The following is a 15,715-nucleotide window of genomic DNA, read 5'->3' on the forward strand; positions in this document are numbered from 1 at the left end:
GTCGAGTTGCCACACTGCTCCGAACGAAAGGTGGAAAACCATATTGTGTCGTCCCCTCTCCCCTTTTGTTGTCGCCGTTGGTGTTGAGCCGCTGCTGCTGCAGCTCGGTCGGCGGAATGGAGGCTCGACGCGCAATAGTGGTTGTTCCCATCGGATACCGTTGAACAGTTGAACAACACCTGAAAATCTCTAAAGAAAATTGTTCCTCGCGTAATGTATGAAAGTCCGTTTGGGAGTCCACACAGTGTTCTCAGCGATGCGAACAGCTGATTTTAATTGTATGTTATGATTTTGTGATGATTTGCTATTCCCGGTTAGTTAGTTATTGCGGTATTGAGTGAATCATTCATCACTGGCGTCGTTTCGCACCACTGAAGCGAGGAAAAAATTTCATTTGCGGTTCAGTATCAGTAGTAGTTGTTACGTTGCTAGTCTGGATTGTTCACTACGGCACGACGCAAATCCAGAGATATCTATAATGCTATGTTGCTTTCGTGCGTCGTGATATTATTTCGGCGAAACACTGTTTCAATTAAAATTTCACAGTTAATTAATTTTGATCATCAACTATCACACAGTTCAATTAACGATGGTGCCAACACATGAGATTTCCATTACTGACGAACAATTTTATTGTTCCTTCTAAGCAGTTAGTTCATAATTATCACACCACACTCACACCGATGGATCACATCAATCACGATACTTTTCAGTTCGGTGATGGTGACCATTACGACAACTTTTACAATCGGCGTATTTGTATTATCTTCGTGTGGTCGTATTAATGTTTCCTACTCCAGGTTAATCAGGTATTGCAGTCTTTGATACTATGTCCATTCTTCGCTGCAACTGTTCACTTTGATGAAGGTTGAGTCCAACAATAATATCTCCAATAATTGAAGTTCACTAACTCGTCGTACACTATCAGAATATCACTTCAGTTCAAATTCTCAAGTCAGCATAACTGAGAACAAAGTCCGCGCATCTCTATCACACAATGCTACTTTTTTTTTTTTTCAAAATAAACAATCTCGTAGCGTTCCGTTTTTAGTACTATAACAAACGGTGCTCTATCTCGACTTGATAGCAAGCAAGCTAGCAAGCGACTAACTTTTCCATGATCGATCATTGTAGACGCATTGAATTTCCTTTACGCCGCATTTACAACTCTCTTTCACAATAAATGTTAGTTTGGACTTAACTTTCGTCGTATTGATTTGCAGTTATTACTAAGATGTATGATAGCTAATTAAAATAACATTCTTTCTTTCTAGCTTTATATCACGACATACTCAGTAATTATTGAAACTGGTGTTCATCTAAACTTCAAGGTGTTGTATTATTGTCAAAGTTGACGTACCAGTCAGGATAACACTGTTCACTACTTTAAATTATCATGACACTCTTATTTGGGTTTTCGGGTTTCTTGGGGTGTTACAGTATCCAATGAGTTTTGTTACCTCAGTGTAATGCTGACAGGCTATAGACAAAGAAGAATTCCTAAAAAAAAAAAGATCAGTGTCTTAACCACTGATATAAATTTAAGCGTTAAGAAGTCTTTTCAGAAGGCATTCATCGGATGTGTACCCTTGTATTGAAGTGAAACGTGGACAATAAACATATTAGTCTATAAGACAGTTCAAATGGCTGTGAGCACTATGGGACTTAACTTGTATGGTCATCAGTCCCCTAGGATTTATAACTACTTAAACCTAACTAACCTAAGGACATCACACAACACCCAGTCATCACGAGGCAGAGAAAATCCCTGACCCCGCCGGGAATCGAACCCGGGAACCCGGGCGTGGGAAGCGAGAACACTACCGCACGACCACGAGCTGCGGACATTAGTCAAGAAGAGAACAGAAGGTTTGAAATGTGATACTACAGAATCCAGATTCGTTGTGTAGACCGAGCAACTGCTGAAGAATGCTGCTGCAGAATGTGGAAAAGGGAAATGTATGGCATAACTTGGATGATCACATCAGTAGGCGTGAACAAATTGTTGTGGTTGGCAGGAGAGCCAACACCGTGTTACTAAGGGAGGCCGAAATGCACGCGTTTTAGCTCACGCAGGCTGGCGTGAGGTCTGGAACATGGCAAGGGAATTAGAATTTAGAAAAACGGACGTAGCTGGTGGAATACTTAACTTTAATCCATTAATGACGAACGTCGCTCTTGACATTACATAATTCACAGTATCACAGTATCAATAGCCTTGCTAGGTCGTAGCAAATAACGTAGCTGAAGGCTATGCTAACTACCGTCTTGGCAAATGAGATCGTATAAGTCAGTGAACCATCGCTAGCAAAGTCGGCTGTAGAACTGGGGTGAATGCTAGGAAGTCTCTCTAGACCTGCCGTGTGGCGGCGCTCGGTCTGCAATCACTGATAGTGGCGACACGCGGGTCCTACGTATACTAACGGACCGCGGCCGATTTAAAGGCTACCACCTAGAAAGTGTGGTGTCTGGCGGTGACACCACATTCCTCCCCCGCAAATCGGCGTACGGTTGTGGCATAAGGCGTCCGCCCGCCGTGGGGAGGACCCCATGTTGACGTATGTGACGAGGTGGGAAGCCTAACAACAGGCGAGGCTGTGCCACCGGCACCCTGCCATTCGGACCGCGGGAAGTTAGGAAACGCCGGAAAACCTGCTCCGGGGTGCACGCCAACATGCGGTGTATGCGCCCGTAGAGAGACAGGAGGGGCCGAAGGGTCGACCTCCATCTGGCCGGGGCACTCGACGGGCGAAGACGACATGTGGTCCGGAGCGGGCAAGAGTTCCATGTCGGAGGACAACTGGTCACGGGAAGCGATCGGCTGCGCGTGACCCAGGGAGGCGCCGGCGGGAGAACAGGCGGCGGCGGCGGCGGCGGCGGCATGTCGCCATTTGGCAAAATGGAAGGCAGCGTCGGTAACACCTGGGGCTGAGGCGAGCTAGTAGATGGGTCTCCGGGGCGCTGACCGGACAACACCGTCGCTGAAAGCAGACGGCGAGCGGCAGATCCCGTGCGACGACAGAGGCGCAGCTGATTGAGATGCCGACGCACTTCACCAGAGGCCCCCAAAACCAGATACAACGCGCGTCCGAGGCAGCGAAGAATGCGCCCTTCGAGCCAACGCCGTGAACCTCGGTAGTGGCGATAGTAGACAAAGTCGCTGGAGCAAAAGCAGGTGTCTGCCGCTGCACAGGAACCTGATGCGGCGGATCTGGCAAAGACATCAAGGTTCGATGAGGGCGACCGTGGAGCAACTCAGCGGGCGAGCGAGATGAAGAGGCTCGCACACGATAAACATCGTGGAAGACGGCATCAAACCAGTCTTCAGACTGAAGAGTCAGTAACCACAACAAAATAAATGTGTTTTGTAACAAAAATAATCATTTTGTAAGTAGGCTGTTTAGGTTTCTTTATTGGTAACACCACATACCGCTCTGTATGAAAAATCACTGGCTGTGCTGTGTGCAGTATATGGCTGGTTGGCATTGTTGTAATGCTCGCCATTGTAGTGTTGGGCAGTTAGCTGTTAACAGCGCGTAGCGTTGCGCAGTTGGAGGTGAGCCGCCAGCAGTGGTGGATGTGGGGAGAGAGATGGCGGAGTTTTGAAATCTGTAAGACTGGATATGCATTATGACTTTTGATCACTATTGAGGTAAATACATTGTTTCTTCTCTATCAAAATCTTTTATTTGTTAACTGTGCCAATCAACAGTTAATGTTTTCCGTAGTTGGAATCTTTTTTTTAGCTGACAGTATTGGCGCTCGCTGTATGGCTGTAGTTCGACTAACGGAGATTTTTGTGAGGTGAGTGATTCGTGATAGGTAGAGGTTATTGTTAGAGTCAGGGCCATTCTTTTGTAGGGATTATTGAAATCCAGATTGCATTGCGCTAAAAATATTGTGTGTCAGTTTACTGATGATCAGAATAAGTAAAGAGAGAAATGTCTGAGTACGTTCAGTTTTCTCAGCTGTCTCTGTATCAAATAATGTAGAAGTTTACCAGCACAGTAATTTATAATTTTTTCTAAGGCGACGTTTCAAGTTGAATAACAGAAAGACATCACTGTGTTTCTGGGTACGCTTTACGAAATGAGGCTTTGACCTGTCCCAAGTATACCCTCTCGATATGAAAGTCACCCAACTATAACTCAAATGTGCGATCATGACGTAAGTGCAGGAAGCGGAAGGGAATGATCGTTCTGACATAGGCACCATACCTGTGAACTATGTATGAAACTAATAAATGTGGTAGTAGGTTTGGGGACAGATGGCTACTGGAATGAAACAGTAACTGAGAAACAATATGGAATATTGACAAATTAGTTGTAAGTGTGTTATCACTTGAGAAAACAAGTAAACAAATAATGTCTCTTAGAATAAATGAGTGCAGAAGTTGAGTCCATGGAAACTATCATGTAAAACTGCTAGTGTGAGACGTACGGATCTATATTTTTCTTTGTTATATCAATGAACTAAATTTGATGTGTTGTAGTATCTTCTGCGTATTCTCCCAGAGCGAAATAAAGAACCCACCATCGTACGGCTGTGTGTATTTTCGACGAGTTCAACAAATGGCGACGAGGCTGGTCGTTTCTATAGGCTTGCTCCACCTGCTTGCAAAGTGTTCCGGTTGGAACATTTGCAAGTTGCTTAGCCACCTGGGATTTGTCTGTTCGTAATTATATTTATCTGTGTCTGGGCCGCCACATGCAGTATCTCTAAAAGAACGTATTCAGTTTCAAGTGTAGCAGGTTTAAAACTACTGCTCAGTTCAACAGATGACGAGCCTTCTTCAGCAAGCAGCACAGCCACTGGTTACTGCATCACAGGTTCGCCCATTCAGTAGTACAGAAGACGAACGATTAGAATTTCAGGTGCAGTTGGAGGCTTGTAAGAAGTACACAGGCAACTCATTCAGAAGTTCATGATGGTGTTAAAGCAATTTAAAATAAGGCTCGTGGAAATACTAAAAGTAGACGTAAAAGCTTTCATTCTCATGGTACATGACATGCACTATAAAATACTGCCAAGAATTCTTGTACTCAATGCTTTTTCGAATCACGGCTAGAAAGCTAGCCCTTGCCGAGACGTAAAATGTTTCCATTGTGGAAAATTAGGGCATGCTTGGACAGTGTGCTTACAAGGTAACCAAGCCATGGACAGTGGCCGATGACGAACAGGTGCACAGTCTCAGCATAGCTATCAACAAGTGCATTCTGTAACGGCAACTACATTACAGCTAGCAGAAGCAACGATTTGCATTTCCACATCATGGAACACAGCTGCTCCAGTACGTAGACAGTAAAACAAACTTTTCGTTCAATTCAGAGTGGCTCAAAAAAAATGAAATTGCAGTTACACGCTGGTGTACCAATTTCCCTTACTAATAAAGACACATATGACAACTTCAGTAGCCCACAGCTATCGTACCTACTGTTGTACTTTTTTTTATATACATCAGAGTTATAATGTATACTGTTTCATGTACTCAGCTCTAGAAGCAGTACAAACATTTTCCCTTTGGACTTGTTTAATTTTCTCCACCTGAACGTAGAAGACGACGTGTAACAGAACAGTGTTCCAGTTCTTCACAGCTATGTTATATACACTCCTGGAAATGGAAAAAAGAACACTTTGACACCGGTGTTGTCAGACCCACCATACTTGCTCCGGACACTGCGAGAGGGCTGTACAAGCAATGATCACACGCACGGCACAGCGGACACACCAGGAACCGCTTTGTTGGCCGTCGAATGGCGCTAGCTGCGCAGCATTTGTGCACCGCCGCCGTCAGTGTCAGCCAGTTTGCCGTGGCATACGGAGCTCCATCGCAGTCTTTAACACTGGTAGCATGCCGCGACAGCGTGGACGTGAACCGTATGTGCAGTTGACGGACTTTGAGCGAGGGTGTATAGTGGGCATGCGGGAGGCCGGGTGGACGTACCGCCGAATTGCTCAACACGTGGGGCGTGAGGTCTCCACAGTACATCGATGTTGTCGCCAGTGGTCGGCGGAAGGTGCACGTGCCCGTCGACCTGGGACCGGACCGCAGCGACGCACGGATGCACGCCAAGACCGAAGGATCCTACGCAGTGCCGTAGGGGACCGCATCGCCACTTCCCAGCAAATTAGGGACACTGTTGCTCCTGGGGTATCGGCGAGGACCATTCGCAACCGTCTCCATGAAGCTGGGCTACGGTCCCGCACACCGTTAGGCCGTCTTCCGCTCACGCCCCAACATCGTGCAGCCCGCCTCCAGTGGTGTCGCGACAGGCGTGAATGGAGGGACGAATGGAGACGTGTCGTCTTCAGCGATGAGAGTCGCTTCTGCCTTGGTGCCAATGATGGTTGTATGCGTGTTTGGCACCGTGCAGGTGAGCGGCACAATCAGGACTGCATACGACCGAGGCACACAGGGCCAACACCCGGCATCATGGTGTGGGAGCGATCTCCTACACTGGCCGTACACCTCTGGTGATCGTCGAGGGGACACTGAATAGTGCACGGTACATCCAAAACCCATCGTTCTACCATTCCTAGACCGGCAAGGGAACTTGCTGTTCCAACAGGACAATGCACGTCCGCATGTATCCCGTGCCACCCAACGTGCTCTAGAAGGTGTAAGTCAACTACCCTGGCCAGCAAGATCTCCGGATCTGTCCCCCATTAAGCATGTTTGGGACTGGATGAATTGTCGTCTCACGCGGTCTGTACGTCCAGCACGAACGCTGGTCCAACTGAGGCGCCAGGTAGAAATGGCATGGCAAGCCGTTCCACAGGACTACATCCAGCATCTCTACGATCGTCTCCATGGGAGAATAGCAGCCTGCATTGCTGCGAAAGGTGGATATACCCTGTACTAGTGCCGACATTTTGCATGCGCTGTTGCCTGTGTCTATGTGCCTGTGGTTCTGTCAGTGTTATCATGTGATGTATCTGACCCCAAGAATGTGTCAATAAAGATTCCCCTTCCTGGGACAATGAATTCACGGTGTTCTTATTTCAATTTCCAGGAGTGTATATAGTATCATTAAAAATGAAATGTCGACCTACGACGTCTGCGAAAAATATCTGGTTGTTACAACTAGCTCACATCACTAAGTATTCGACAGTAATGTCGAATGGAGATGTTCTAATTCTTGTGTAAATAAGTGTAAATAAGTCGTTACATTTTTATCTTGGGGGTCAAGTGCCAAATCGTATAACAAGTGTCAATCTTAGGCAGATTGTCTTACATTTCGCTACTATTTTATGGCGTCGTGATTTCTCAATACGAAGAAGCATCGTCCACGAACACCGCGTCGAGCTTCCGATATTATTTATGTGTGTTGTGAACAGTAATGCTCCTGTAACACGCCTGTCGGATACGGCGGAAGCCACTTTTGCGGCAGAATATTTTTCCCTATACGGTTTGTTCACTGTCCTCTAACCTCAAGTTCATTTCCATACGTGAAAATTTTCGTGCTGTACAAGGCGATGACAGGTGAGTGCTGTCGCGATCATAAACGTAACTACAGTGATAAGCCAAAGAAACTGGTACACCTGCCAAATAATGTGTAGGGCACCGCGAGCACGCACAAGCACCGCAAAACGCAAAACGACGTGGCATGGAGTCAAGTAGTGTCTGAAGTAATGCTGGATGGAACTGACACCATGAAGCCTGCAGAGCTGTTCATAAATCTGCAAGAGCACCAGAGTTTGGAGACCTGTTCTGAACAACACATTGCAAGGCATCCCAGATACGCTCAACAATGTTCAAGTCTGGCTGCCAGTTGAAGTGTTTAAACTGAGAAGAGTGTTCCTGGAGTCACTCTGTAGGAATTCTGGACGTGTGGGGTTTCGCATTGTCCTGCTGGAATTGCCCAAGTCCGTCGTAATCCACAATGGACATGAATGGATGCATGTGATCAGAGAGGATGCTTACATACGTGTCACCTGTCACAGTCGTATCTAGACGTATCAGTTGTCCCCTATCACTCCAACTGCACATGCCCCACATCATTACAGAGCTTCCACCAGCTTCAACAGTCCCCAGCTGCCATGTAGGTTCCACGGATTCATGAGGTTGTCTCCAAGCACCGTGTATTTCCATCCGCTCGATACAATTTGAAACGAGACTCGTCCGACCAGGCAACATGTTTCCGGTCATCAACAGTCCAATGTCGATGCTGACGGGCGCAAGTGTGGCTTAAAGCCTTGTGTCGTGCATTCATCAAGGATACACGACTGGGTCTTCGGATACATAGTCCATATCGATGATGTTTCTTTGAATGGTTTGCACGCTGATACTTTTTGATGGTCCAACATTGAAATGTCCAGCAATTTGCGGAAGGGTTGCACTTCTGTTACGCTGAACGGTTCTCTTCAGTCGTCGTTGACCCCGTTCTTGCAGGATATTCTTCCGGCCGCAGCGATGTCGGAGATCTGATGTTTTACCAGATTCCTGATATCCACGGTACACTCGTGAAATGGTCGTAAGGGAAAATCCCCACTTCACCGCTGTCTCGGAGATATTAGTGCGCCGGCTACAACGCCTCGTTCAAACTTACTTAAATCTTCACAACCTGCCATTGTAGCAACAGTAACCGAGCTAACAACTGCGCCAGACACTTGGCTTCGATAGTCGTTGCCGACCACAGCACGTAATTGTGCCTATTTTCATATCTCTGTATTTGAATACGGATGGTTATAGCAGTTTATTTGGCACTTCAGTGTAGGTGTGGAAAGCCCATGTTCAGGATCTTGTTCAGAAACTAAATGCTGCTGTATTTACCATTTGAACAGTATCTGAAATAAGTGACAGTTCAACACGAAAAGTAGTCTACTTCGCATATTTTCATACGGTTAAGTCATATCCTTCTGATTCAAAAAGGGTATTTTTGGCTCAAAAACGGGATGTTCGACCAATGTGTGATGTAAGTTAGAGAACCTCTTGTCGACACCTATTCAATAGTCTGGCAATTCTGACATTGCCCTCACAGCATATATTTCCTTTTATGTCGTTTGTTGTTAGCAATATTAGCTTATTCCCAAGAGTTAGCAGCTTTCACTCACTTAATACTAGGCAGAAATCAAAACCGCATGTGGAATACACTTCCTTGACTCTTTTGCAGAAAGGGGTGCAGTATTCTGCTGCATCCATTTTCAATAAGCTACCACAAGAACTCAAAAATCTTAGCAGTTGCCCAACACTTTTAAGTCCAAACTGAAGAGTTTCCTCATGGCTCACTCCTTCTATTCTGTCGAGGAGCTCCTGGAAGAGCTGAAAAATTAAGGAAATTCCAGTGTTACATTGTTGATTTTCTTTACTTAAACTTACCAGTTGTCGCCTGAATATGATTCTTATACACTCCTGGAAATGGAAAAAAGAACATATTGACACCGATGTGTCAGACCCACCATACTTGCTCCGGACACTGCGAGAGGGCTGTACAAGCAATGATCACACGCACGGCACAGCGGACACACCAGGAACCGCGGTGTTGGCCGTCGAATGGCGCTAGCTGCGCAGCATTTGTGCACCGCCGCCGTCAGTGTCAGCCAGTTTGCCGTGGCATACGGAGCTCCATCGCAGTCTTTAACACTGGTAGCATGCCGCGACAGCGTGGACGTGAACCGTATGTGCAGTTGACGGACTTTGAGCGAGGGCGTATAGTGGGCATGCGGGAGGCCGGGTGGACGTACCGCCGAATTGCTCAACACGTGGGGCGTGAGGTCTCCACAGTACATCGATGTTGTCGCCAGTGGTCGGCGGAAGGTGCACGTGCCCGTCGACCTGGGACCGGACCGCAGCGCGCACGGATGCACGCCAAGACCGTAGGATCCTACGCAGTGCCGTAGGGGACCGCACCGCCACTTCCCAGCAAATTAGGGACACTGTTGCTCCTGGGGTATCGGCGAGGACCATTCGCAACCGTCTCCATGAAGCTGGGCTACGGTCCCGCACACCGTTAGGCCGTCTTCCGCACACGCCCCAACATCGTGCAGCCCGCCTCCAGTGGTGTCGCCACAGGCGTGAATGGAGGGACGAATGGAGACGTGTCGTCTTCAGCGATGAGAGTCGCTTCTGCCTTGGTGCCAATGATGGTTGTATGCGTGTTTGGCGCCGTGCAGGTGAGCCCCACAATCAGGACTGCATACGACCGAGGCACACAGGGCCAACACCCGGCATCATGGTTTGGGGAGCGATGTCCTACACTGGCCGTACACCTCTGGTGATCGTCGAGGGGACACTGAATAGTGCACGGTACATCCAAACCGTCATCGAACACATCGTTCTACCATTCCTAGACCGGCAAGGGAACTTGCTGTTCCAACAGGACAATGCACGTCTGCATGTATCCCGTGCCACCCAACGTGCTCTAGAAGGTGTAAGTCAACTACCCTGGCCAGCAAGATCTCCGGATCTGTCCCCCATTGAGCATGTTTGGGACTGGATGAAGCGTCGTCTCACGCGGTCTGCACGTCCAGCACGAACGCTGGTCCAACTGAGGCGCCAGGTGGAAATGGCATGGCAAGCCGTTCCACAGGACTACATCCAGCATCTCTACGATCGTCTCCATGGGAGGATAGCAGCGTGCATTGCTGCGAAAGGTGGATATACACTGTACTAGTGCCGGCATTTTGCGTGCTCTGTTGCCTGTGTCTATGTGCCTGTGGTTCTGTCAGTGTGATCATGTGATGTATCTGACCCGAGTAATGTGTCTAGAAAGTTTCCCCTTCCTGGGACAATGAATTCACGGTGTTCTTATTTCAATTTCCAGGAGTGTATTTCATTATATCTGTTTCTACTATCTTGTTGTAATTTCATTTATTGACTCGTTCCATGACCATGGAGACTTCTCCTTAATGTGGTCCCACGGAACAATAAATAAAATTTAAAAAAAACGCTAGGGTCTCTCGCTGCGTAGTCACGGTGCAGTCCTTGCTTTGTACTGTTGTCTAGAATCGCTGTAGTACCTCGTGTTGCGAAGCTGAAAGTCGCTTGCCGCCTGTGGCGAACTCACGAGACCGCGGAGAGGCAGTCTGTCGGAAAGTCGATGTCCCCGCAAGTTCGGAGAAGATTACGCCCCCAGAGGCGACGCGACAGGGGCGGCCCAACGAGATGTCTCCCACGAAACTTCACTGCATCGGCGTCGCGAAGAACAGCGGATCTTTAATAACGCTTCGCGCCACGGCACAAAGCGTGAAACCATAGTCCCGCAGAGTTTCTCACACCTGTCACTAGCGGCGCTTGTAACACAGAGTAAGCTCTCGAAATGGATCATCTAGTCGTCGAGTTATCTGAAAGAAGTAAGCACAGCGCGAAAACAAAAATGAAGCGCAATCATTTACAGTGTACCGATAGTAGTATAGTAGATAGTAACATCTACATAAATAGAAAGCCTGTCTTGATGCAAGGCTGAGGGTACATTCAAATGTTATTTGTATCTCCTTTCCTTGTCCCACCCTTTTTAAAGATAATAATGCCGCATGTTTTCTGCAAACAGTTACCTTAGAAATAAAATCGATGTATTATTTTCGCTTCTCGTTTTGTGCACCAGAGACTTCCTAGTGTTTTACGTGGTGATGAGGAATGTTACATGACTTAACTATATATTTGTGAACGCTATATTACTGAAATATCAGCTTTGAAATTTTGGACACATTGTTGTAATGCGAAGGAAATCGTCGGAGATAGTACTTAGTGTCTAACATAGGAAAACAAAGGAAGGATGACACCTGGGGCAAGACCCGAAAATTTGTACACCTACACTTCGCAAATTACTGTAAAGTGCGTCACAGAGGTTGATTAGCACGGTACCGTATTCTAGGCGTCAACCACTCCTGGGCCAAGAAACCTGTGTGGCGTCGCCAGGTAAAATGTTTCTCCATCTGTTATTGTGAATACATCTCGTTGACATACATTACTGGTCATTAAAATTGCTACACCACGAGGATGACGTGCTAGAGACGCGAAATTTAACCGACATGAAGAAGATGCTGTGATATGCAAATGATTAGCTTTACAGAGTATTCACACAAGTTTGGCGCCGGTGGCGACACCTACAACGTGCTGAAATGAGGAAAGTTTCCAACCGATTTCTCACACACAAACAGCAGTTGATCTGCGTTGCCTGATGAAACGTTGTTGTGATGCCTCGTGTAAGGAGGAGAAATGCGTACAATCACGTTTCCGACTTTGATAAAGGTCGGATTGTAGCCTTTTGTGATTGGGGTTTATCGTATCGCGACATTGCTGCTCGCGTTGGTTGAGATCCAATGACTGTTTGCAGAATATGGAATCGGTGGGTCGAGGAGGATAATACGGAATGCCATGCTGGATCCCAACGGCCTCGTATCACTAGCAGTCGAGATGACAGGCATCTTATCCGCATGGCTGTAACAGATCGTGCAGCCTCGTCTCGATACCCGAGTTAACAGATGGGAACGTTTGCAAGACAACAACCATCTGCACAAACAGTCCGGCGACGTTTGCAGCAGCATGGACTAGCAGCTCGGAGACCATGGCTGCGGTTACCCTTGAGGCTGCATCACAGATAGGAGCGCCTGCGATGGTGTACTCAACGACGAACCTGGGTGTACGAATGGCAAGACATCATTTTTTGGATGAATCCAGGTTCTGTTTACAGCATCACGATGGTCGCATCCGTGTTTGGCGACGTCGCGGTAAAAGCACATTGGAAGCGTGTATTCGTCATCCCCATACTGCCGTATCACCAGGTGTGATGGTATGGGGTGCCATTGGTTAGACGTCTAGGTCACCTCTTGTTCGCATTGAGGGCACTTTGAACAGTGGACATTACATTTCAGATGTGTTACGACCCGTGGCTCTACCCTTCATTCGATCCCTGCGAAACCCTACATTTCAGCAGGATAATGCACGACCGCATGTTTCAGGTCCGGTACGGGCCTTTCTGGATACAGAAAATGTTCGACTGCTGCCCTGGCCAGCACATTCTCCAGATCTATCACCAACTGAAAACGTCTGGTCAATGGTGGCCGAGCAACTGGCTCGTCAGAATACGCCAGTCACTACTCTTGATGAGCTGTGGTATGGTATTGAAGCTGCATGGGCAGCTGTACCTGTACACACCATCCAAGCTGTCTTTTACTCAATGCCCAGGCGTATCAATGCTGTCATTAAGGACGGAGGTGGTTGTTCGGGTTATTGATTTCTCAGGATCTATGCACCCAAACTGGGTGAAAATGTAATCACATGTCAGTTCTAGTCTAATATATATTTGTCCAATGAATACCTGTTTATCATCTGCATTTCTTCTTGGTGTATCCATTTTAATGGCCAGAAGTGTATCTCCGGCGGTTGCTGGTGGCTTGGTAAGCTGGCAAGGAATCTGTTGAACCCGGTGGCTGCATTAGGCTGCAGTATCTCGCTGCATTAACGACGTGCACAGGTCGGTAAATTCGAGTAAGCGGGTTCCCACTCATGGTGTAGAAAGCACTCCCTGTCAGAATCTGCTTGAAGATATTAATGACCACGGCGTGTGTGTGTTGTGTCCCTGCCTCTCCCAAATTGCTGCCCGTGTTGTCCCATCAGATGGACCGCGGTGCAGGATATCGTGAGGTCATGTCGAATGCTGTTCCTGGTCGCCAGTTCCGTAGGCCGACTGACACGAATGATGCTGGAGTTTATAGAAGTTTCTTGCCAAGGCTGGAAGGGTGTTGTTAAGGCCACTGGACTACCGGTCAGTGTCGGCTGCCGCTGGAGGTTGGCTTCGTCATCTGTGGCTGTGGACCAGTGATCATCTCATAAGGCCTCAGAAGCGTGACTGCTGCTGGAACAATGTCATACATAAGATGTTGGAATACAATAATCTGAGAATCGAGAGCAAACAACACGGACGTCATTGTCCTGTTGAGCGACTGACTCTAGCCTTGTTAGTTATAATACTTTTCGAGTCAAGGAGAGGCTCTGCTTTTGACGTCATTCGACACGACTGAATCGGTTCCACTCTTGACGAGTTGTCAGAGGTCGTCTGCTCTGCTACATTTGCTGAACCTCTTTGTTTCAGTGTCTTAACCGCTTTGTCATACACCTGATGGGTGTTGTGGCATCCATCTTAGCGCTTCATACATTATGTTAGGAGATTAACGGAGTCAAGTTGGTCTGTACTCGTTCAATCCTTTTCCACTGAGCTCGCTCGCACTCACTCACAGAAGTGTTGATGTCGCACTGCTAGTGACCAACTACGTCGTAATATTTACGCCTAGCGGCCACCTCGTGTTCATGCTTCTTTGTGCTAGAGAGATGACGTTCTGTTTGGAATAAGAAAAGTTCGCTCTCCATTTGCTTACTTCTTGACGTGTAGCTGTATGTTAGGGTTTCTTCCCGTTCCATTCGAGTACGGAGCACTACAATAGTGACTGTATAGATGCATCTGTATGTGCTGCAATTAATCTGATCTTGTTTTCGTACGGGAATGGTACATAGGAAATGAATAGTATCTCTAGATTCTTCACATAACACTAATTCTCGAAGCACTGTAAGTAAGCACATGCAGGATAAATGCCAATCTATGTACTAGTGTGTGCCAGCTCGCATTTCTCAACATTTCATCATTCCAGTGGGTCAGGCAAACGGGCCATTCATGTCATCCTTGAGTGCTACAGTTCCACAAATATGTTTTAGCTCTTACTTTGGTGCAATATGGTATGCAAAACCACAGATAATACACGTTTAACAAATGTGAGCGCAGTGGGTACTTTGGAAAGAAAACGGCCAATCGCTACTAGTGTTCATACGCTTAAGGCCCTGTAGTTGATGTGTGTCGCTACAGTATCAAGACCGACTAAATAAACAAGGTTGTCTGAGATGGCAGTAACAACTTTATCAGTGGAATGCATTACTAATTCGTGCTTCACTTCTTTCCTTGTAATATCGAACTGGAAATATGGGTATGGTGAGTGACGAAATGGAAGGCCATAGCTTACCGTTCAGGCTGCTGGGGAAGGTATTATGATGAAGCGTGCTTGTATATACTGTAAATGAACAGAACTTTCTATTCTGAGAGGAGGTACATCCACTCACGTGAGAAACTCGCCAAAAAAATATGAACACTTGAGTCGTAGTGTCTGGTCAAGGTGAGTGGTGTCCAACGTGGATGGCTGGTCACATCTTACCCTTGAATACAGGCAGGAAGAACGCAGGCGCTAACGACAGACAGGCTGTAACGAAAACAACCTGGTAACTAGAGAGTTTGTGCAAACCACCAACACATGCTCTTTATTTACTGCGGCTCTTTATCTGGAGGTGTCAAAAGACGGACACATGGCCCTTCGGGGCCAATGATAGTGAGGTGTAAGGGGCTCTCCCTCTGGAACCCTCAGAACCCCTGTAGTGGCGTCTTTTGAGTACAACCGTGTAGCACAACGACGAGAAAATGGGCGGGCCAGCTTTTTCCAGATTGGCCACCCGACCTAGCACAGATCGGTATGAAGGAAGCCTGAGCAACGTGTGGGCTATGAGAGGAGCTGACATCTTAGAAATCTGACAGTAAAATATCGCAAACTGGGAAACTGGGACAGCATAGCACATGGGTGATTCGTTCAGGCAGTTTTTAAAGGAACAAAACTTATTTTTTCCGTTTGTATTCCCATGGCGGTGAAGTCGCTTCAGCGTGAAGAAAACATCTCAATTTTGGAGGACAGTGACGCAAGTGTTACATCGTACTCTTGAGCAGAAAAACATGCTAAA

Source organism: Schistocerca gregaria, chromosome 4 (genome assembly GCF_023897955.1).
Source record: "Schistocerca gregaria isolate iqSchGreg1 chromosome 4, iqSchGreg1.2, whole genome shotgun sequence".
Lineage (NCBI taxonomy): Eukaryota > Metazoa > Arthropoda > Insecta > Orthoptera > Acrididae > Schistocerca > Schistocerca gregaria.